This window comes from Dendrobates tinctorius, unplaced genomic scaffold (assembly GCF_039654945.1).
Source record: "Dendrobates tinctorius isolate UK_male_01 unplaced genomic scaffold, ASM3965494v1 ptg000164l, whole genome shotgun sequence".
In the NCBI taxonomy this organism is placed as follows: Eukaryota; Metazoa; Chordata; class Amphibia; order Anura; family Dendrobatidae; genus Dendrobates; species Dendrobates tinctorius.
The window spans coordinates 9,535,573-9,560,304 of record NW_027361831.1 but is presented as its reverse complement, the minus strand read 5'-3'; the positions used below and the strand labels follow the sequence as shown (position 1 = coordinate 9,560,304).

The 24,732-nt window shown below is 43.8% G+C and overlaps 1 pseudogene; it reads right to left on the bottom strand.

Annotated features, from left to right (window-relative positions):
- Positions 1–1,056: 1,056 nt before the first annotated feature.
- LOC141052958 (uncharacterized) overlaps positions 1,057–24,732 on the bottom strand; it is a 233,456-nt pseudogene continuing 209,780 nt past the window's right edge.

The following is a 24,732-nucleotide window of genomic DNA, read 5'->3' as shown; positions in this document are numbered from 1 at the left end:
CATTGATGGCCCCACAAAGTTCATATTTGATGGTATCACACAGCACCCATTTGATGGCCCCATACAGTGGTCACATAATATAAGTATACAAAAAAAATCATATATGCACCTAATTCAGATTCCCTATATACCGCAGCTGCCGTCTCCTCTGCTATCCTGGATAGCAGTGGATGCTGGATGGAGAAATGCAGTATTATCATAGAGCCGCCTGACGTTCCCTGCGTGCACCATCTCCAACAGGGCACAGGCCATAAGTAGTCTGCTTACTTATTGAGATCGACGCGGAGAAGAGAGCTTCTTTGCTCGTACTCCAAGTTGCTCTCACATCATTTGCATTTGCGTCGTATAGACATGACTATTTGATGGTGAGGAGGTAATGCCAGCCAGGGCGCAGCGGTGAGCGAAGTCCATGACTTAATGACACTGCGCACCTGTGTGCCTGTGCCCTGGACATCAGTGTGGTGAATGCCTGCGCTGGGTGGCCGCAGACATTCAACATTTTTTTTTCAAAATGCACCACCTCAAGTAGGCAAGAGACAGCTGCATAGGTGGGTGCATAACCTGCCTACCCATTGTCTTGGCCCTGCACAGAGCTACACATCCACATTTACATACACACACTGCTCTGTTACACATGCACATTCACATATACACACAGCTATGCTACTTATGCACATTTACACACACACAGCTCTCTTTCATATACCCACACACACACTGTTTATATATTATCCCATTTTGTAGTTCCTTTCAGGTAATGTGATTGATCGAATGACCTGAAAGGTCCTGAAAGTAGTTGGTTGGAAGGCTCACTCAGGACGTGCAGCCTCTGTACAGGTCCCGGTATCTTTCTCTCATTCTCTGCAGTGTTCGCATAGCTTGTCTGGGGCAGGAGCAGAGAGACCAGTAGTTTCAGTGATTGTGAATGACGCTGTCTCAGCATTCTCCTCCATCACAGGAAGCTTATTCCGGACTAAAAGGCAAAGTCACTTATTAGCAAGTATTTTCTTGTGAAAAGTGCGTCTTATAGTCAAAACAATATGGTAAATTCTGAAGTAATTTTCCTTTCTTGTTTAATTATACAACTGTGTTATATTGGTTTTTACACAATGTCAAAAACATATATAGTTTATCCCATTTGATTTATATTTGATGGTAAGCAAAAAAAATTTCCAACATTCTGAACCTGAATATGGCTTCTTCCCTGTGTGAATTTTCTGGTACTTAACAAACCTTGACGTATCTGCCCAACATTTCCCACATTCTGAACATAAATATGGCTTCTCCCCAGTGTGAATTCTTTGGTGTGTATCAAGATGTGATTTTTCTGCAAAACATTTTCCACATTCTAAACATGGAAAGGGCTTCTCACCTGATTGAGATCTCTAGCGTCTTTCAAGACCAAATTTCTGGTTAAAATACTTCCTTCACTCTGAACATGGATATGGCTTCTCCCCAATATGAATTTTCTGGTGCTTAACAAAACTTGATTTATCTGCCCAACATTTCCCACATTCTGAACATAAATATGGCTTCTCCCCAGTGTGAATTCTTTGGTGTGTATCCAGATGTGATTTTTCTGTAAAACATTTTCCACATTCTGAACATGGAAAAGGCTTCTCCCCTGTGTGAGTTCTCTGGTGTCTTTCTAGAATCATTTTCTGGTTAAAACATTTCCCACATTCTGAACATGAAAAAGGTTTCTCCCCTGTGTGACTTCTCTTGTGTTTAACAAGATATGATTTATCTATAAAACATTTCCCACATTCTGAACATGAAAAAGGCTTCTCGCCTGTGTGAGTTCTCTGATGTGCAACAAGATGTGATTTATTTACAAAACATTTTACACATTCTGAACATGAATATGGCTTCTCCCCTGTGTGATATCTCTGGTGCATAACAAGCTGTGATTTACTTACAAAACACTTGCCACATTCTGAACATGAATATGCCTTATCCTGTTTGTGAATAATTTGATGTCTAAGAAGAGATGATTTATGTACAAAATATTTGCCACATTCTGAACATGAAAAAGGCTTCTCCCCTGTGTGAGTCCTTTGGTGTATAACAAGAGTTGATTTTTGTACAAAACATTTTCCACATTCTGAACAAGGAAAAGGCCTCTCCCCTATGTGACTGCTCTGGTGTCTAACAAGAGTTGATTTCTGTGCGAAATATTTTCCACATTCTGAACAAGAATATGGCTTCTCCCCAGTATGAATTCTCTCATGTATGGCAAGAATTGATTTGTTTTTACAATATCTCCCACACTTGGAACAACAAAATCTATTCTCCTTTGTGTGAATGTTTAAATTAAAATTTTTAGTAACAGAATTTTCAAGGGGAAAACTATTTCCATATTCTGAACGTGAATTTAGCTTCTTTGCTTTAAGAGCAGTTTGTTTTTTAATGACTTTTGTGTTAAATATTTTTTTCTTAGTAGTCTGTAATGAATCAGTAGATAGGACCTGTTCCAAAGGATCAGATGATAGATCGTTGCTGTGAAGAGATGATGGTATATCTGGAGTAATGGTATTCACTTGACTTATATCTTGTGTGACATCAAGGTCATTTGACTTAAAAACTGAAGATGGCAGCTGTCCCTCTGATCTCCTGGTACAGTCATCTGCCAAGAATAAAACAAACTATGATCATTAAATAAAATATCCTTAAAATTTATATTTTTGTACATTTCTACATAAAAGGGCATTAGAAATGAATGGCAAGTTATGAAGCAAAACTGAATTATTCACTAAGAAAATTATTCTAGTTACAAGTAAGCTGAGCAGTAATACTCAATATCAAACCGCAACAGCAAACAAGATTTTAGGATGTATAAAGAAAATCCTTCAATCCCAACGTATTATTACCCTTTTATATATCACTGGTGAGGTAACATCTAGAATACTGGATCCAGTTTTGGGCTCCATATCTTGAAAAGGATATTCAGAAGTTAGAATCAGTTCAAATACGGGCAACTAGATTATTACAAGGGATGGAACGCCTCTCATAAGATGAGAGGTTGGAAAAGTTGGGTTTGTTTAACTTACAAAAAAAGAAAGCCTCAGAGGAGATCTCATTTACATGTATAAATATATGTTTGGCCAGTACAAAAAACTGGCACATGACTTATTCCTTCCAAAGACCGTACTAAGGACCAGGGGGCACTAATTACGGGAGGAAGAAAGGCGATTCCGGCAGATAAATAGGAAAGGGTTCTTTACAGTTAAAGCAATTAAACTTTGGCTTTGGAATGCCCTATCACAAGAGGTAGTAATGGCAGACATGATAACAGCTTTTAAAAAAGGGCTGGATGGTTTCCTTGATACACATAACATTGTGGGTTATAGTTAAATTAGTGACAAATGTAAAATTGGTGGAGAAAGATTGAACTTGATGGACATAGGTCTTTTTTCAATCTATGTAACAATGACAGATCACAGACTAATACAGTGGTTCCCAAACTCCAGTCCTCGCGGATCCCAACAGATCATGTTTTCAGGATTTCCTTAGTATTTCACATGTGATGGAAATATCCTCAAGGCATCAGGAATTCTCTCACATGTGTAACACTATAGAAATCCTGAAAACATGACCTGTTGGGTCCGCGAGAACTGGAGTTTGGGAACCACTGGTCTAATAGAAAACGTCATAGCATGAATCAGTAGGGCGGGGTATTCAATCTTTTGTTAATTCAGCCTCTCAAGCAATGGAATAAAAAGTCACCAAAAAATGTTATATAGGCAAAAATGATACCAATAAAAAAGTCTACTCATCCCATAAAAAATAAGCTCCCACTCAGGTCTATCATCTGTCAATGGAAAAACAGAGGTTTCCACATTACTGTTAGCTCAAAAACTCTTGAAAAGCAACATGGCTTCCATAAACAAATTCAACAAAGTCCGCTATTCCAAAGCCAAATTTCCCCTTCGCTTCTGATCCTTGCAGTGTACCCAAACCACATTTAGCATCCATGTGTTTGGTATTGCTATAGAGAGAACAACCCACTTTATTTACCGTGTGCATGTGTGGTGCCCCTGAGGGTTCAGTCACCACAGCGGTACTGCACCTCTTCCTGAGGTGTGGTGCCCCACTATTCAGGTAAGGTGTAGACTCCTGACCACGCTCCAACACCTGCATCCCACACAACATAGTAGTGTAGCAAAGCACCCTTTGGTGGCTCCCTGCTTGGAACACGAAGCGTGCTGGGAGGCGGGTGGAGTTTAGTTTGCACTCAAAAGAGCGGGAAGAGGATAGGATTTAGGCAGTTAGTCACAGGAGTCTGACGAGGTCAGTCTATGAAAGGAGATACTCTGAGTGGGATGGATGAAGGAAGTGCTGCAGCTGACCTCAGTGATCTGGGTCCGCTGGCACAGGAAAGGAACATTAATAGAAAGCCTGACTCTCCATAAGAAGGAAAGAATTAGTATGGAACGTGAGGAGAAGAAGAGAACCAAGGATCAGGGTTAGAGGAGAACCCTTCCTAAGTTCTAAGCGCAAGGTCGGGGTCCGGTCCCCGAGGTTGTATGGATACTAATGGTCCTGCAGCAGACACCGGAGGAATAGAAGTTGTCACTGCTTTATTCCCACACAAGACTTGGAGGCACAACAGCATCTATAGTGAGCCGGGATTAGGTAGTGAGGAGTCCCCGAAGCAGGCTACAGCTGTCTGCCGTACAAGTAGAGTTCATAGGAACATCTGACAGGAGGAACTCCAGTGTAACTCAGTACTGTGAGTATTTCACTAAAGGCGCTAAGAGGGAGACGTTCAGAAAAGGCACATATGTTGGCGGAGTGTTGGAAAGGAGTACTTCATCTTGCCTGGAAGTTGCCTGAGCTCCTGACCCGGAGGAAACGGCACGGATGTGGGCTCTGGTGCCACAACAGACTGTGAGTAAAACTTTGGAACTACATGCCCCGGTGTTCTCCACTTATTCCTGCGTCAACCTGCCCAGCACTGCTACATCATCTAAGTGTCACTTCACCTACTCTGCCCTGGGACTACAGCCCTGCCTGTGAAGGGCTATAACATCATTGCTGCACCACACCATCTGTCCCAGAGGATCTGTCTGCAGCGTCGGCTCAACATCTTCATTGCCGAACACCACAGGTGGCGTCACGACTCATTCATTCATAAACTCTAATCATCATAAGCACAATGAACATTCCCCCCCTTTTACAATGGGAGCCCAGGGCCACGGGTCGGGTCCCAGCTGCCGTGACAACTCCCATTGAAGCTCATCGGGCCCGGTACCGAGTACCCCACGGCCCTGGGAGGGCGACCCACATGTCTACTGGAGCAGACTATGGGCACTATGTGTTGGGTAATAAAATGGCAAATTTGCATTTTTCACTCTTCAATATCCCACTAAAGCTCGAAACTTATTGCCGGAAGATACCAGATATAGTCTTGTTCTCCTCTGGTTCAGTCCTCTGTGCTCAACTCCTGGCTTGTATATTTGTTCTCTGTTCTGAATCCAGCCTGCTTAGGAACTACTCTATTGGTTTCTGATTTTGTATTTTTTCTGTCATCCTGGTTCTGACCTGGCAACTTGACTATTTTTCTTGCCATCTCACACCAATGAACAGAGCTAACTCCGTGGCCCTAGTCTAGGGTTCTCTATTAAAGTCCAGATCCATGTATAAGGGTTAAAGGGTGGAGGGCAAGGCAATCCCTGGGATTTGGAAAACGGAGTAGCTAGCTCCAAGCTTGTTCATGGTAGTCATCTTTTGAGCTGCCAAGTGACCACAAACAGTGCCACTCTCTAGGCCTCTCAAAGTAATTTCAAAAGTGATTTGTTACCCAAAGAAAAGGTTTTGTAAATTTTATTGAACATAACCTTGTTGCTAAACTTGTAATCCTTCTATCATTCTAAAAAATAAAAAGGGATGTTGGAAAAATGCTGCCAATCTAAAGAAGAAATACAGAAAATGTTATTTACGTTATTAATGTTGTGTGGTATCTCTATCTGTTTTTAGAGCATACACATTTCAAGTTTAATTAAAGCTATGTTCACACGATGAGTTTTTGATGTGTTTTCGCGGCTTTTTTACTTTCGGAAATGCTCCAAAAACGCAATGGAATACTAAAGCAAGGTAATTCAATGACAATTAAATGATCAAACGGAAAATAAACCACTTGGTAAAGGTCAGTTGGTAAAGGACCCCACATAGCTACCAGTTTACTGCAACCTCAACCTGTTTCCCCATCCTTGATATTGATTCAGGAAGTATTAGGTGTAGTCCAAAGCAATTTCTTGGAGTCATGATGCCTAAATAAAAGTATGTCTGTCTGTGTGAAAGGACATCTTTTAAATATGTCCTCATATCAATAATCAGGAATGAGGACTAAGGCTATGTGCACACGATGCGTATTTTTAACGTGCGGAAATGCTTCAAAAACGCAATGGAATACGAAAGCAAGGTAATTCAATGACAATCCTAAAGTGTTGTGCACATGATCTGAAAATTTCTGTCCTTGTTTGTAGGGTTTTATTTTCTGCAGCATGTGAATTCATATCCATGGCCCCTTCCCAGGCTATTAATATCAGCCCGCAGCTGTCTGCCTAGCCTTTGCTGGTTCGATTTTATAGGGTGACCACATGACAATTTTTTTCTGGGGTTCCTCCGTAAACTAGCCAGTAAAGGCTAAGCAAACAGCGGTGAGCTGATATTAATAGCTTGGGAACCTTTATGGTTATTGGCTCCTTCCCAGAATATTAACATCAGCCCTCAGCCGTCTGCTTTCCCTCTGCTGGTTATGAAAATTATGAGGGAGCCCACGCAATTTTTTAAAAAATTTTTTTGAAAAAAAACAAACAGATTTTGCGTTTCATGCAAATTTTTGACAGTTGCTGTTTTGCTACAGCATATGTAGGTTAATTATGTTAATGCTCCTACATAGACTGGTGACTCTGTGTGTGTGTGTGTGTGTGTGTGTGTGTGTGTGTGTGTCTTTGTTTAACTCTTTATGTACCATTCTATTAATGAGGGTATCTGGCTGACATCTGTTCATTACTAAACCTCGGGCTCGGCATTACATATATATATATATATATATATATATATATATATATATATATATATATATGAGAGAACGAGAGAGAGAGATACACACTGCTTAAAAAAATAAAGGGAACACTTAAACAACAGACTATAACTTCAAGTAAATAAAACTGTGAAATCAAACTGTCCCCTTAGGAAGCAACACTGATTGACAATCAATTTCACATGCTGTTGTGCAAATGGAATAGACAACAGATGGAAATTATTGGCAATTATCAAGACACCCTCAATAAAGGAGTGGTTCTGCAGGTGGGGACCACAGACCACAACTCAGTACCAATGCTTTCTGGCTGATGTTTTGGTCACGTTGGAATGTTAGTTGTGCTTTCACACTCGTGGTAGCATGGGACGGACTCTACAATCCACACAAGTGGCTCAGGTAGTGCAGCTCATGCAGGATGGCATCAATGTGTGCTCTGGCAAGAAGGTTTGCTGTGTCTGTCAGCGTAGTGTCCAGAGGCTGGAGGTGCTACCAGGAGACAGACCAGTACACCAGGAGATGTGGAGGGGGCCGTAGGAGGGAAACAAGCCAGCAGCAGGACCGCTACCTCAGCCTTTGTTCAAGGAGGAACAGGAGGAGCACTGCTAGAGCCCTGCAAAATGACTTCCAGCAGGCCACAAATGTGCGAATCTCTGCACAAAAGGTTAGAAACCGACTCCATGAGGATGGTCTAAGTGCCCGTCGTCCACAGATGGGGGTTGTACTCACAGCCCAACACCGTGCAGGATGCTTGGCATTTGCCACAGAACACCAGGACTGGCAAATTCACCACTGGCGCTCCGTGCTCTTCACAGATGAAAGCAGGTTCACACTGAGCACATGTGACAGGCGTGACAGAGTCTGGAGATGCCGTGGAGAGTGATCTGCTGCCTGCAACATCCTTCAGCATGACCGGTGTGGCAGTGGGTCAGTAATGGTGTGGGGTGGCATTTTTTTGGAAGGCCGCACAGCCCTCCGTGTGCTCGCCAGAGGTAGCCTGACTGCCATTAGGTACCGAGATAAGATCCTCAGACCCCTTGTGAGACCATATGCTGTTGTGGTTGGCCCTGGATTCCTCCTAATGCAGGACGATGCCAGACCTCATGTGGCTGGAGTGTGTCAGCAGTTCCTGCAAGATGAAGGCATTGAAGCTATGGACTGGCCCGCCCGTTCCCCAGACCTGAATCCGATTTGAACACATCTGGGACATCATGTCTTGCTCCATCCACCAACATCACGTTGCACCACAGACTGTTCAGGAGTTGGCGGATGCTTTAGTCCAGGTCTGGGAGGAGATCCCTCAGGGGACCATCCGCCGCCTCATCAGGACCATGCCCAGGCATTGCAGGGAGGTCATACAGGCACGTGGAGACCACACACAATACTGAGCATCAGTTTGACTTGTTTTAAGGACATTACATTCCAGATGGGGCCCACACTCTCAACATTCCACTTTAATTTATGTGTGGGGACTCAAATCCAGGCCTCCATTGGTTAATAAATTTGATTTCCATTGATGATTTTTGTGTGTTTTTGTTGTAGCATATTCAACTTTGTGCAGAACAAAGTATTCAATGAGAATATTTCATTCCTTCAAATCTAGGATGTGCTATTTGAGTGTTCCCTTTATTTTTTTGAGCAGTGCATAAATATATACATATATATATATATATATATACACATACATACATATATATATATATATATATATATATATATATATATATACACACACACACACACTCTATATATATATATATATATATATATATGTATATATATATATATATATATATATAGAAAATGGTTCCCAGTTCCTAACAAAGTGACAAGTCAGATTTAAAATATGTTGACTGGCTGGAAACACAAAACTAGTTGCGGTCAGTGGTAAAATCAGAGTATCTTGGGCACTAGCTACTGTAGCTACTGTAGTCAGAAGCTGTGACTATAGACAATAACACATATACTGAAATTATCAACTCAACAGTTTTCCATCAGTAAAAGGTAAGTAGCTAGTTGAGAAACCTCTCTGGAGTAATTAGAGAATGCGGCTCGGTGGGTCTTGGCAATCTAAACTATCTTAGGGCCATTATTGTCTATCAGATGAGTTTCTTTAAGAAATATTATACTTTTAACCCCTTTACCCCCAAGGGTGGTTTGCACGTTCATGACCGGGCCAATTTTTACAATTCTGACCACTGTCCCTTTATGAAGTAATAACTCTGGAACACTTATATGGATCCCGGTGATTATTGTTTTCTCGTGACATATTAGTGGTAAAATTTCATTCATATAACTTGCGTTTATTTGTGAAAAAAATGGAAATTTGGCGAAAATTTCGCAATTTTCCAAATTTGAATTTTTATTCCCTAAAATCACAGAGATATGGCACACAAAAAACTTAATAAGTAACATTTCCCACATGTTTACTTTACATCAGCACAATTTTGGAACCAAAATTTTTTTTTTAAGAAGTTATAATGGCACCATTTTGGAAACTAGACCCGCCCAAGGAACTTATCTAGATGTGTAGTGAGCACTTTGAACCCTCAAGGGCTTCACAGAAGTTTATAACGTCCGGGCGTGAAAATAAAAAAATCATATTTTTTCCACAAACATGATCTTTTAGTCACCAATTTTTTTATTTTCCCAAGGCTAACAGGAGAAAATAGACCCAAAAAGTTGTCCAATTTGTCCTCAGTACGCTGATATCCCATATGTGGGAAAAAACTACGGTATGGGCACACGTCGGGGCTCGGAAGGGAAGTAATGACGTTTTAGAATGCAGACTTTGATGGAATGGTCTGCGGGTGTCATGTTGCCTTTGGAGAGCGCCCCTAATGTGCCTAAACTGTGGAAAGCCCCCACAAGTGACCCTTATTCTAGATAAGTTCCTTGGGGGTCGAGTTTCCAAAATGGGGGTCACTTGTGGGGGGGTTTCCACAGTTTAAGCACATCAGGGGCTCTCCAAAGGCAACATGACACCTGCAAACCATTCCATCAAAGTCTGCATTCCAAAATGTCACTATTTCCCTTCCGAGCCCCGACGTGTGCTCATACAGTAGTTTTCTCCGACATATGGGACCCCCCCAAGGAACTTATCTAGATGTGTGGTGAGCACTTTGAACCCCCAAGTGCTTCACAGAAGTTTATAACGCCCGGGCGTGAAAATAAAAATAAATCATATTTTTTCCACAAACATGATCTTTTAGTCCTCAATTTTTTTTATTTTCCCAAATGTAACACGAGAAATTGGACCCAAAAAGTTGTTGTCCAATTTGTTCTGAGTAAGCTGATATCACATATGTGGAAGAAACCCCCCCAAAAGTGACCCCATTTTGGAAACTCCCCCCAAGGAACTTATCTAGATGTGTGGTGATCACTTTGAACCCCCAAGTGCTTCACAGAAGTTTATAACGTAGAGCCATAAAAATAAAAAAAAATCATATTTTTTTTCCTCAAAAATGATATTTTTGCCCCTCAATTTTTTATTTTCCCAAGGGTAACATGAGAAATTGGACCCCAAAAGTTGTTGTGCAATTTGTCCTGAGAAGGCTGATACCCCATATGTGGGGGTAAACCACTGTTTGGGCATATGGCAGAGCTTGGAAGGGAAGGAGCACCGTTTGACTTTTTCAATGCAGAATTGGCTGGAATTGAGATCAGACGCCATGATGCGTTTGGAGAGCCCCTGATGGGCCTAAACAGTGGAAACCCCCCAATTCTAACTCCAACCCTAACCCCAACACACCCCTAACCCTAATCTCAGCCCTAACCCTAACCCTAGCCATAATGGGAAAATGGAAATAAATGCATTTTTAAAAAAAATTTATTATTTTCCTTTAACTAAGGGGGTTTGATTTACTATTTTTAGTGGGTTTTTATGTTTGGCAGCTGTCACACGCTAAAAGACGCTTTTTATTATAAAACACGGGTATTACATACCTGGTAATGTGCTTTTCATGAGACATGATGGCACCACGAGAGAGGGGATCCGCCCTTCAAGGACAGGAAACCTTCAAGATAAAAGGGGCGGCTCCTCTCTCTGCATCATTTGTTTTACAGAGAACGAGAGGAACTCCGCAGATTAGTGTACATATAATACATCCTTTATACTACTAAATTACACTGTCCCACAAGGGTTGCCGTGACGTGGCGGGATGGCTTCTACATTATTTTGATCAAAATTATGTTAACTAAATACCCTTATTATTACTATTATTACTACCTTCATGCAATTTTTGCAATATATTTTTTTACTTTTTTATTCCAGGATATTTGTTTTGTGTTTTGCTTTTGGTTTTCTCTGTGTAAAGGTCATGTGTTCATATGCAATTACATTTTGCATGCACATTAATTTACTTTTTCTGCTCAGACCCAGTTTCTAAATTACAAACACCCAAGGGAGTGTAAAACGCTAATAATGCACCCAACTACTAATGTGATCAATAGGGAGGGAATATAAGGGTGCCGTCATGTCCATGAAAAAACACATTACCAGGTACGCAATACCCGTGTTTTTCCATCATACTTGACGGCACCATGAGAGTTACAGAGTTTTGTATTCCCTTAGGGAGGGATCACTGCTTGTAACACTCTTCTCCCGAATGTGAGATCAGAGGTAGCAGATAGTTCTAACCTATAATGTTTGAAAAAGGTAGACAGAGAGGACCAAGTGGCCGCCTTACAGATTTGGTCGATGGAAGCATCTGCTCTCTCCGCCCAGGATGTCGCCATGGCCCTGGTGGAATGGGTTTTTAGACCCTCTGGAACAGCCCTGCCTGCACCACTATATGCTAGCATAATGGCCTCTCTCACCCATCTAGCTATAGTCTCTTTAGAGGCTTTAAGGCCCTTTCTTGAAACCTGAAATTAAACAAATAAAGCCCTCTGCTTTCTCCAAGGTCTTGTCATCTCTAAATACTGCAGGAGACATCTCTTCACGTCTAGACAATGAAGCCTTTCCTCCTTCTGGTTGCTAGGGTTAGGACAAAAGAATGGTAAGACTATCTCCTGAGCCCTATGGTATTTTGATACCACCTTGGGAAGGTATGCTGGATCTAATTTTAACACAACTCTATCGTCCATGGCCTGAGTGTAGGGAGAGTCTGCTGATAATGCGTGTAAATCCCCACTCCTACGGGCCGATGTGAGCACCACTAGTAAGGCTGTTTTTAATGTAAGTATCTTATTTGACGTTGTGTTTAATGGCTCAAAGGGGCTTTCTGTCAAGGCTGACAAAGCTAGATTTATATCCAACGGTGGAGGAGTGGGAGATGGGATAGAGCCAGCTCTACTACAGGCTTGGATAAACCTGGCCACCCACCTATTGTTTGCCAGGTCAAAGTTGAATAAAGCTGCCAGGGCTGAGACGTGTACTTTGAGGGTACTAACGGCTAACCCCAACTCTAAACCCTTCTGCAGAAATTCCAGTATTGCCACTATCGGGACTCCCCCTTCCCGTATTGGCCCCGAGACTGATAAGAACTTTCTCCATATCCTCCCATAAATTTTGAAAGTTACTGGCTTTCTGCTAGTGAGTAAAGTTGGATATTAACCCAGCTGAGAATCCATTTTTCTCTAGAAGTGACCTCTCAAATTCCAGGCTGTCAAATGCAGCCCGGACTTCTGGGGGTGATTGAAGCCTGTGTTAGAAGGTCCTGGTCCTCTGGGAGCACCCATGGATCCGTCACTGACATCACTCTCAGCCAGTAGAACCATGGTCTTTTCAGCCAAAAGGGGGCTATCACAATCACCCTGGCTTTATCCTCTCTGATCTTCCTCAGAACTGCTGGAATGAGGCATATCGGAGGGAAGGCGTACAGAAGTCCTGATGTCCACTCTATCCTGAAGGCGTCTACTGCCAATCCTCTGCTTCCTGCCACGCATGCGCGCTGTATCCTTGCCTGTGCGCGCACCCGTCAACCATAACCAGTGCGCGCGCTATCCTAGTGTATGCCGGCTTGAGGATCGCGTACGCGTGCGCACCCGGCAACCACTTCCGATGCGTACTGTTTCCGGTGCCCGCACCCTGCCATGTGCGTGCACCCGAGGATTACTTTCAGAGCACACCGACTACCTCCAGTGCGCGCTCCCCGTCATTCCGGCCCTCATCTGCTGCTGGCACGCGTCCTGAGCTCCCGGGTGTACACGCCGCTGCGTGCACCCGGCTTCCACTTCCGTGATCGCACCTGACTACTTCCGGTGTGCGCTCCCTCCTCACAAACCCGACAGCTGCCTGTGCTCCCAGGTGTCCATGCCAGCTGCGCGCACCCGGCTTTCACTTCCGGTGCGCACCAGGGTCACAGTGCGCACCTGTTGCGGCTTTCACACGCCACCAACGTCATAACGCCCGCTGCTGCCGCCCTCATACCTGTGGCCCCTATGGACCTGGTCTCAGGAGGAAGCATCAACGCCACCCTGGCCACCACAGTTGCAGGTACTTTTTTTTTCCAGGGCAGTCCACGGTGTCAGGCTTGTGCTCAACAGGGAGGGACCCCTAAAAGGTGGCATCCAAGGAGTTTTAATTCTGCCCGGGCACCGATGTGCCTCATGGGCTGCATGGCCACCAGATGTCGACATGGAGGGCACAGTAACATGTGGACTCTGAGAAACTTACAATAACGTGGGACATGTCGGCGTCAGGGAGGGTGCACTCAATGTCTCCCCCGAGGCTCCAGTCTTCACCCGGGCATTGCCTCATGGGCTGTGGCCATGCGTTCGCTCAGGGGGGGCATGGGAATACATGGACCCCGAGGCGACTACCGGCACCTGGTGATGGATGCAGCAGACCAGTGCCTGCCAAAACCCATCCGACCCAGGTCCGGACATCCTCTTCTTTCTTCAAAAATCTTCAGGAAACCAACTGATGCGGAGAGAGGGGCTGCCCCTTTTCCTGTCCTTGAAGGGTGGATCCCCTCTCTGGTGGTGCCGTCATGTATGATGGAAAAAATAGTTTTTGCATCACCAAATTTTGAGAGCTATAATTTTTCCATATTTTGACCCACCAAGTCATTTGAGGTATTATTTTTGCAGGACGAGTTGACGTTTTTAATGGTACCATTTTCGGGCACGTGACATTTTGTGATCGCTTTTTATTCCGATTTTTGGGACGCAGAATGAACAAAAAACAGCATTTCATGAATTTCTTTTGGGGGGTGCATTTACACTGTTCCGCGTGTGGTAAAATAAAGCGGTTTTATTCTTCGGGTCAGTACGATTACAGCGATACCTCATTTATGCCATTTCTTTTCTGTTTTGGTGCTTTTATGCAATAAAAACAATTTTATATAAAAAATAAATATTTTTGCATCGCTTTATTCTGCGAGCTATAACTTTTTTATTTTTTCGCCGATGATGCTGTATGGAGGCTCGTTTTTTGCGGGACAAGATGACGTTTTCAGCAGTACCATGGTTATTTATATCCGTCTTTTTTTTTATCACACGTTATTGCATTTTTTGTTCGGCGGTATGAAGATAAAGCATTGTTTTTTGCTTTGTTTTTTATTTTTATTTTTTAAGGGGTTCACTAAAGGGGTTAACTAGTGGGATAGTTTTATAGGGCGGGTGGTTACGGACGCGGCGATACTAAATACGTGTACTTTTATTGTGTTTCTTTTTTATTTCCAAAAAATGAATTTATTAGGGAATATATATTTTTTAACCCCTTCACCCCCAAGGGTGGTTTGCACGTTCATGACCGGGCCAATTTTTACAATTCTGACCACTGTACCTTTATGAGGTCATAACTCTGGAACGCTTCCATTGATCCCGGTGATTCTGACATTGTTTTCTCGTGACATATTGTACTTCATGTTAGTGGTAAAATTTCATTCAAATAACTTGCGTTTATTTGTGAAAAAAATGGAAATTTGGCAAAAATTTTGAAAATTTTGCAATTTTCCAACTTTGAATTTTTATGCCCTTAAATCACAGAGATACGGCACACAAAAAACTTGATAAGTAACATTTCCCACATGTTTACTTTACATCAGCACAATTTTGGAACCAAAATTTTTTTTTTGTTAGGAAGTTATAAGGGTTAAAAGTTGACCAGAGATTTCTCATTTTTACAACACCATTTTATTTTTAGGACCACATCACATTTGAAGCCACTTTGAGGGGTCTATATGATAGAAAATACCCAAAAGTGACACCATTCTAAAAACTGAACCCCTTAAGGTGCTCAAAACCACATTCAAGAAGTTTATTAACCCATTAGGTGCGTCACAGGAATTTTTTTGAATATTTAAAAAGAAATGAACATCTAACTTTTTTTCACAAAAAAAATACTTCAGGTTCAATTTTTTTTATTTTACCAAGGGTAACAGGAGAAATTGGACTGCAAAAGTTATTGTGCAATTTGTCCTGAGTACGCTGATACCTGTTTTGTGGGGGGGAACGACTGTTTCGGCGCATGGCAGAGCTCAGAATGGAAGGAGCGCCGTTTGACTTTTTCAATGCAAAATTGGCTGGAATTCAGATCGGACGCCATGTCACGTTTGGAGATTCCCTGATGTACCTAAACAGTGGAAACCCCCTACAAGTGACCCCATTTTGGAAACTAGACCCCCCAAGGAACTTATCTAGATATGTGGTGAGAACTTTGAACCCACAAGGGCTTTACAGAAGTTTATAACGTACAGCGGTACAATTAAAAAATCATATTTTTTCCACAAAAATGATCTTTTCACCCCAATTTTTATTTTCCCAAGGGTAACAGGACCCTAAAAGTTATTGTGCAATTTGTCCTGAGTACGCTGATACCCCACATGTGGGGGTAAACCACTATTTGGGCGCATGGCAGAGCTCGGAAGGGAAGCAATGCCATTTGACGTTTTTGGCTGGAATTGAGATCGGACACCATGTCGCGTTTGGAAAACCCCTGATGTACCAAAACAGTGGAAACCCCCCACAAATGACACCATTTTGGAAACTAGATCCCCTAAGGAACTTATCTAGATGTGTGGTGAGAACTTTGAACCCCCATGGGCTTCACAGAAGTTTATAACATACAGCCATACAATTAAAAAATCATATTTTTTCCACAAAAATGATCTTTTCACCCTCAATTCTTATTTTTCCAAGGGTAACAGGACCCTAAAAGTTATTGTGCAATTTGTCCTGAGTACGCTGATACCCCACATGTGGGGGTAAACCACTATTTGGGCGCATGGCAGAGCTCGGGAGGGAAGCAGCGCCATTTGACGTTTTTGGCTGGAATTGAGATCGGACACCATGTCGCGTTTGGAAAACCCCTGATGTACCAAAACAGTGGAAATCCCCCACAAATGACACCATTTTGGAAACTAGACCCCCTAAGGAACTTATCTAGATGTGTGGTGAGAACTTTGAACCCCCATGGGCTTCACAGAAGTTTATAACATAAAGCCATACAATTAAAAAATCATATTTTTTTCCACAAAAATGATCTTTTCACCCTCAATTCTTATTTTTCCAGGGGTAACAGGACCGTAAAAGTTATTGTGCAATTTGTTCTGAGTACGCTGATACCCCACATGTGGGGGTAAACCACTATTTGGGCGCATGGCAGAGCTCGGAAGGGAAGCAGCGCCATTTGACGTTTTTGGCTGGAATTGAGATCGGACACCATGTCGCGTTTGGAAAACTCCTGATGTACCAAAACAGTGGAAACCCCCCACAAATGACACCATTTTGGAAACTAGACCCCCTAGGGAACTTATCTAGATGTGTGGTGAGCACTTTGACCCCCCCAGTGCTTCACAGAAGTTTATAATGCCCGGGCGTGAAAATAAATAATTCGTATTTTTTCCACAAACATGATCTTTTAGTCACCATTTTTTTATTTTCCCAAGGGTACCAGGAGAAATTGGACCCCAAAAGTTGTTGTCCAATTTGTCCTGAGTATGCTGATACCCCATATGTGGGAGAAAACTACTGTATGGGCACACGTCGGGGCTCGGAAGGGACGTAGTGACGTTTTGGAATGCAGACTTTGATGGAATGGTCTGCGGGTGTCATGTTGCCTTTGGAGAGCCCCTAATGTACCTAAACAGTGGAAACACCCCACAAATGACACCATTTTGTAAACTAGACCCCCCCAAGGAACTTATCTAGATGTGTGGTGAGCACTTTGAACTCCCCAGTGCTTCACAGAAGTTTATAACGCCCGGGCGTGAAAATAAAAAATTCTTATTTTTTCCACAAACATGATCTTTTAGTCACCATTTTTTATTTTCCCAAGGGTACCAGGAGAAATTGGACCCCAAAAGTTGTTGTCCAATTTGTCCTGAGTATGCTGATACCCCATATGTGGGTGAAAACTACTGTATGGGCACACGTCGGGGCTCGGAAGGGAAGTAGTGACGTTTTGGTATGCAGACTTTGATGGAATGGTCTGCGAGTGTCATGTTGCCTTTGGAGAGCCCCTAATGTACCTAAACAGTGGAAACCCCCCACAAATGACCCCATTTTGAAAACTAGACCCACTAAGGAACTTATCTAGATGTGAGGTGAGCACTTTGAACCCCCAAGGGCTTCACAGAAGTTTATAATGCCAGGGCATGAAAATAAAAAAATCGTATTTTTTCCAGAAACATGATCAATTAGTCCCCAATTTTTTCATTTTCCCAAGGGTAACAGGAGAAATTGGACCCCAAAAGTTGTTGTCCAATTTGGCCTGAGTACGCTGACACCCCATATGTGGGAGAAAACTACTGTATGGACACACGTCGGGGCTCGGAAGGGAAGCAGTGACGTTTTGGAATGCAGACTTTGATGGAATGGTCTGCGGGTGTCATGTGCGTTTGGAGAGCCCCTGATGTACCTAAACTATTGAAACTCCCCACAAGTGACCCCATTTTGGACACTAGACCCCCCACGGAACTTATCTAGATGTGTGGTGAGCACTTTGAACCTCCAAGTGCTTCACAGAAGTTTATAACACTCGGACGTGAAAATAAAAAAATCATTTTTTTCCACAAAAATGATATTTTTGCCCCCAATTTTTTATTTTCCTAAGGGTAACAGGAGAAATTGGACCCCAAAAATTGTTTTGCAATTTGTCCTGAGTAGGCTGATACCCTACATGTGGGGGTAAAACACTGTTTGGGCGCATGGCAGAGCTTGGAAGGGAAGGAGCACCATTTGACTTTTTCAACTCAGAATTGGCTGGAATTGAGATCAGACGCCATGTTGCATTTGGAGAGCCCCTGATGTGCCCAAACAGTGGAAACCCCCAATTATAACTCCAACCCTAACCCCAACACACCCCTAACCCTAATCTGAGCCCTAACCCTAGCCCTAACCCTAGCCCTAGCCCTAACCCTAACCCTAGCCCTAACCCTAAGGCTGTGTGCACACGCTGCGGATTTTGCTGCGGTTCCGCAGCGGTTTTGGCTGCTGCAGACCCCAGTACCATGATTCCCTATGGGAATCAAAAACCGCAGTGCAGACGGTGCGGAATTTTCCGCGCGGATTATCTGCGGTTTTCAATCCGCAGAAAGAATTGACATGTCAATTCTTTCTGCGGATTCTCCTGCGGTTTGCCATCTCCTCTAATGAGGAGATGAAAAACCGCAGGACAAAAACGCAGAGCAATCTGCAGGTAAAACCGCAGGTCTTTTGACCTGCGGTTTCACCTGCGGATTTTACAAAATCCGCGCGGATGAATCCGCACCTAATCCGCAGCGTGTGCACACAGCCTTACCCTAACGGGAAAATGGAGATAAATACTTTTTTTTTAGTTTTATTATTTTTCCCTAACTAAGGGGGTGATAACGGGGGGGTTTGACTTACTATTTATGGCGGTTTTTATGTTTGGCGGCTGTCACACGCTAAAAGACGCTTTTTATTGTAAAATAGTTTTTGCATCACCACATTTTGAGAGCTATAATTTTTCCGTATTTTGACCCACTGAGTCATGTGAGGTCTTATTTTTTGCGGGACGAGTTGACGTTTTTATTGGTACCATTTTCGGGCACGTGACATTTTTTGATCGCTTTTTATTCCTATTTTTGGGACGCAGAATGAACAAAAACCAGCGTTTCATGAATTTCTTTTGGGGGGGTGCGTTTACACCGTTCCGCGTGCGGTAAAATTGATAAAGCGGTTTTATTCTTCGGGTCAGTACGGTTACAGCGATACCTCATTTAGGTCGTTTTTTTATGTTTTTGTCGGTTTTATGCAATGAAAACTATTTTATATAAAAAATAATTATTTTTGCATCGCTTTATTCTGTGAGCTATAACTTTTTTATTTTTTCGCTGATGATGCTGTGTGGCGGCTCGTTTTTTGTGGGACAAGATGACGTTTTCAGCGGTACCATGGATATTTATATGCGTCTTTTTGATCGCGCGTTATTACACTTTTTGTTTGGCGGTATGATAATAAATCATTATTTTTTGCTTCGTTTTTTATTTTTATTTTTTAAGGGGTTCGCTAAAAGGGTTAACTAATGGGACAGTTTTATAGGGCGGGTCATTACGGACGCGGCGATACCTAATATGTGTACTTTTATTGTTTTTTTTTTTATTATTTTCAAAAAATGAATTTATTGGGGAATATTTTTTTTTTTTTTTACTAATTTATTTGGCGATTTTTTTAAATTTATTTTTACATTTTTTTTTTATTTTTTTTTTACTTTATTACATAGTCCCAGGTGGGACATCACTGTCCTGTGACAGATTGCTGATCTGTCACATCACAGATCACTGTGACAGATCAGCAATCTGTCACAGGCATTGAAGCAGACTTCCTCTTGCCTGCGCTTTGCAGGCACTGAGGAAGCCAGCTTCCTCAGGTCCCCGAAGGCCCCCGTCGCCATCTTGGATTCGGGGGCCTGGAGGATAGGAGCCCCCCGCAGCAGCGCTGCACATTGCGCTGCCGTGGGGGGCTCAGGGAAGCACGGAGGGAGCCCCCTCCCTGCCGATGCTTCCCTTTAACGTGTCAGGGGCGGTCCGTGACCTCCCCTGACACATAGTGCCGGGTGTCAGCTGTGATAATCAGCTGACACCCGGCCACGATCAGCGGCGCTCACCACGTGGGCGCCGCTGATCGCGGTAGACGTACTATCCCGTCCACGGTCATACGGGCCCGGGTACCGTGGACGGGATAGTACGTCGGATGTCAGGAAGGGGTTAAATTTATTTAGGGATTTTTTATAAATTATATTTACACGTGTTTTTTTTCTTTTACTTTATTATTTTGTCCTAGTGTGTGACATCACTGTAATGTGTCAGATTGCTGATCTGACACTTTGCAGTGCAGTGTCAGATCTGCGATCTGAGACAGGCACTGCAGCAGTCTTCCTTGGTGCCTGCTCTCTGCAGAAGCCGCCTCCCTGCAGGCCCCCGTGGCCATCTTGGATCCGGGGGCCTGCAGGGAAGGAGACCCTCAGAGCAGGGCAGTACATCGCGTTGCTCGGGGGGTCTCAGGGAAGCACGGAGGGAGCCCCCTCTCTGCTGATGCTTCTCTAGTCCCACGGTACACTACAATCATGTTTGATCACAGTGTGCCAGGGGTTAACATGTCTGGGGCGGTCCATGACTGCCCCTGACACATAGTGCCGGGAGTCAGCTGTGATAATCAGCTGACACCCGGGGACGCCGCTGATCGCTTAGACGTGCTATCCCATCCTCGGTCATACGGGCCCGGGTACCGTGGACAGGATAGTACGTCTCATGTCAGAAAGGGGTTAAAGAAAACTTTTTAAAACAGAGCTGAGGTGTCTTAAATTTAAATCTCATACATTTGGCAGAGACAATGGAGACCTCTTAAAAGACTACTAAGAGGTTGCAGACTCACATAAGTGAGGCAGGCCCATCCTACCACAATCACACATACCACAGAGAATGTACCTGTAAAAAAGGAGACATAGAATAAAAAAAAGTATATAATAGCCATCAGCCACGCACATCTTAGAGATATATCATGGCACAGGTTTTATGTTTATTTGTGTAGTTTATTGCAATTAGTTGGTTTTATCCCCTTCCCTACATGAGCCGTACTAGTACTGCTCTGCGGGAAGTGCATTCCCGCAAACCACAGTACTAGTATGGCGCTGCTATTTCCGGTCACCGCGCTGCATTGTGTATGTGACTGGATTAAAGTGGCTGCTGTCCCCAGCATACCATCCCTGCACGTTGCCCGGAGGTCTGTACCGCCCCCCCACATCGGCGATCGTAACAATAAAGTTAGTAAAAAAAAAACAAAAAACATGTGACATGCTGTCTTCGGTGCTGTGTGACACAGCACCAATCACAGCCGTCACAATGGGTGGGGTGATCGTGACGTCACCTCACCAGAAACTATTGTTCAGCCAATCAGCGCCAAAGGGGTTAATCTAAAATAGCGATCATTGGCCCTGCACGCCATCTTTGTCTCAGACTTGTGGTGCAGAGCGATTGTGTACCTGATTCAAAGATACAATGGTGTCCAGTGTGATCCCCCTGCGATTTCCTGCCTCCAGCGCCAGCGTCCTTCTCTGCTGAGAGCCTGCATTGATCTGTGCTGTCTGCTGTGTGACTCATCAGTGATCACAGCAGCAGCATTCCAGATTTCAATGGCAGCTCAGGAATCCAGGTGTCATTTTTGGTTGCTTACCGTAAAATCTGTTTCTCTGAGCCTTCATTGGGGGGACACAGGAAATCATGGGTGAACGCTATGCTGCCACTAGGAGGCTGACACTATGTACAAAAAAGTTAGCTCCTCCTCCGCAGTGTACACCCCACCGACCGGAACTAGGATATTCAGTTAGTGAGAAAGCAGTAGGAGAAGAAATCTGTAAAAGAGACATAAACCACAGAAAAAAAACACAAACTCAAACTGCAACAATAAAATACAGTTAACAGAGTTGTTCAACTTGGGAGGGAGCTGTGTCCCTCAATGAAGGCTCCGAGAAACAGATTTTACGGCAAGCAACCAAAAATCCTGTTTTCTCTATCGCTCCATTGGGGGTCACAGGAAACCATGGGACGTCCCAAAGCAGTACCCAAGGGGAGAGAACAGCAGACAATTTCAATCAGGATGAAGAACTTACCATGGTCACCTGCAAGGTCACCTGCGAGGTCTTTTTACCCCAACCGGCACCCACCAAAGGTAGGCATGGGCTCTGAAAAACCTTGTGGACCTGTGGAGGACATATTATAACAATGCAGAGGTGCCCAGGCGGAGGCCCTAAGAGTACCGCCAGGAGGACGCACACTGCCCGGGTAGAGTGCGTCTAAACCCAGAAGAACGCGATCTTCTCTGACCCGGCAACCCTACCAATGCCGACCGGATTCAGCAAGCAGCCGCTGACCTGGAGGCCGGAGGACCTTTACACGCCAAGCTTGAGAACTGAAAGAAAAGGGAACGCCAGCCTTGGCCTGATAGGCACCGTTGCTTTGGCCAGGTAGCCTGATGAGAGAGCGTCACGAAGGATAAGTCCGAGTCTGAAGAAAGAAAGGGAATTAAGAATGATGGACACAAAACCTTTGATCTACAGAAAGTGTTCAACGGCTGCCACAGACTCTGCGAGACCCCGAGAGAGGTTGAGAGTCTGAAGGGGAAAGCTATCAAATGAAAAAGAAAATGGACCTGTCCCTTGCAAAACACAGAAATCTCCAAAGCCCTGAAGAAATCATGACCCGAATAAAGGCTTCATGGAACAATAGAAAGATCATGCGATTCTCAGAAAGCAAATACTGAACAAAGAGATTTCCTCCTAAAAGACAAGGATGGACTCAATCCTAGGTCCCCAACGAGTCACAAAATCCACTGGAGAATGACAAGGTTTAGCCTGAGGAAGGAGAAAGCTCGTTCCTCTGGTGACCTCCTTAATAATTTGGTCCATTGTAGCCAAATCGAAGGGAAACCCTGGAAAGGCAAGTTGGTGAGGGACCTCTTCAGGGATAAGTTCGCTTGTCAAGCCGTAAGCCAAATGGTCCTTCGGATGGGAACGAGTTTGCTGGATCTGGGAAGGAGGAAAACCATGTACTCCGTGCAATAGAAATTTGGGCAGTGAGGACGGTCTCCAGAAATGCCCTGATGAGCAACCTATCCCACTTGTCTATAAAACTTTGCAACCCGGATGGAGGCAAGGGCAGGACACAATGTAGAGGCGGACGCTTCCAAGGTTGACCATGCAAAGGACTCTGAGTCCACCGTTGGTATCCTTGAAGGATGCACGTCTGGGAGAGGAAGGAGCGTATTGGTGGAAAAACTGGAAACCGGAGGGTTCATAGTTGGAGAAGTAGGCCAATTTGCGGAGCACTCAGGAAAGAAGGGATATACCAAGGCGCTCCGTTCTTTGAAGCGGCTGGACTCAGTTCTCTGAGAAAATTACAAGAAAAGACCTGAGAGTAGGCTACTATGAACCTGCTTGCCCGACTAAGGAGGTAGAATGTAGACTACTGGACGGCTTTGCAGACTGAGATCAAAAGGAAGCTAAATCCAGCATACAGGGATGAGGATGGGTATGGAAAAAATAGTCTAGATGGGCTCTGAAATTACAACAAAAAGTGAGCAGTCGAACGAGGAAAGTCCATTAAAAAAACATGGGAGTATGTCAACTGCAAGGAAAGTTGGCTCTGGGAAGATCATAGACTTCCGAAGACAACTAGGCTGACGAAAAGAAGATCATTCCCTAGGACGATCTGAGCGACCGTATCCCTCCTGGACTTTATGGAACGGGGAGAGGATTGTAGTGTGTAGACCCGCTTACCTGAGTATAAGGCACCACGCGCCTGAGGATTAACAGTGAAAAAGATACGAATCTAGCTGAAGGCAGAAACGTGTTATCACCAAACTCTTCATTGGATCCAGGACTGGACCAGCTTCCTACTCTGGTCGATGCATGCACAGATTAAAATCCCATTCCTGTCCGAGGTGGGAGACTTGTTCCTACCACCCTCGGAAGTCACATCCCGAAGCTGCTGGAGGCTTTATCCGGTGTCTGCAGGAAAGAATAGGTACAGTGGGGAAAAAAAGTATTTAGTCAGTCAGCAATAGTGCAAGTTCCACCACTTAAAAAGATGAGAGGCGTCTGTAATTTACATCATAGGTAGACCTCAACTATGGGAGACAAACTGAGAAAAAAAATCCAGAAAATCACATTGTCTGGTTTTTTTTCATTTTATTTGCATATTATGGTGGAAAATAAGTATTTGGTCAGAAACAAGCAATCAAGAGTTCTGGCTCTCACAGACCTGTAACTTCTTCTTTAAGAGTCTCCTCTTTCCTCCACTCATTACCTGTAGTAATGGTACCTGTTTAAACTTGTTATCAGTATAAAAAGACACCTGTGCACACCCTCAAACAGTCTGACTCCAAACTCCACTATGGTGAAGACCAAAGAGCTGTCAAAGGACACCAGAAACAAAATTGTAGCCCTGCACCAGGCTGGGAAGACTGAATCTGCAATTGCCAACCAGCTTGGAGTGAAGAAATCAACTGTGGGAGCAATAATTAGAAAATGGAAGACATACAAGACCACTGATAATCTCCCTCGATCTGGTGCTCCACGCAAAATCCCACCCCGTGGGGTCAGAATGATCACAAGAACGGTGAGCAAAAATCCCAGAACCACGCGGGGGGACCTAGTGAATGAACTGCAGAGAGCTGGGACCAATGTAACAAGGCCTACCATAAGTAACACACTACGCCACCATGGACTCAGATCCTGCAGTGCCAGACGTGTCCCACTGCTTAAGCCTGTACATGTCCGG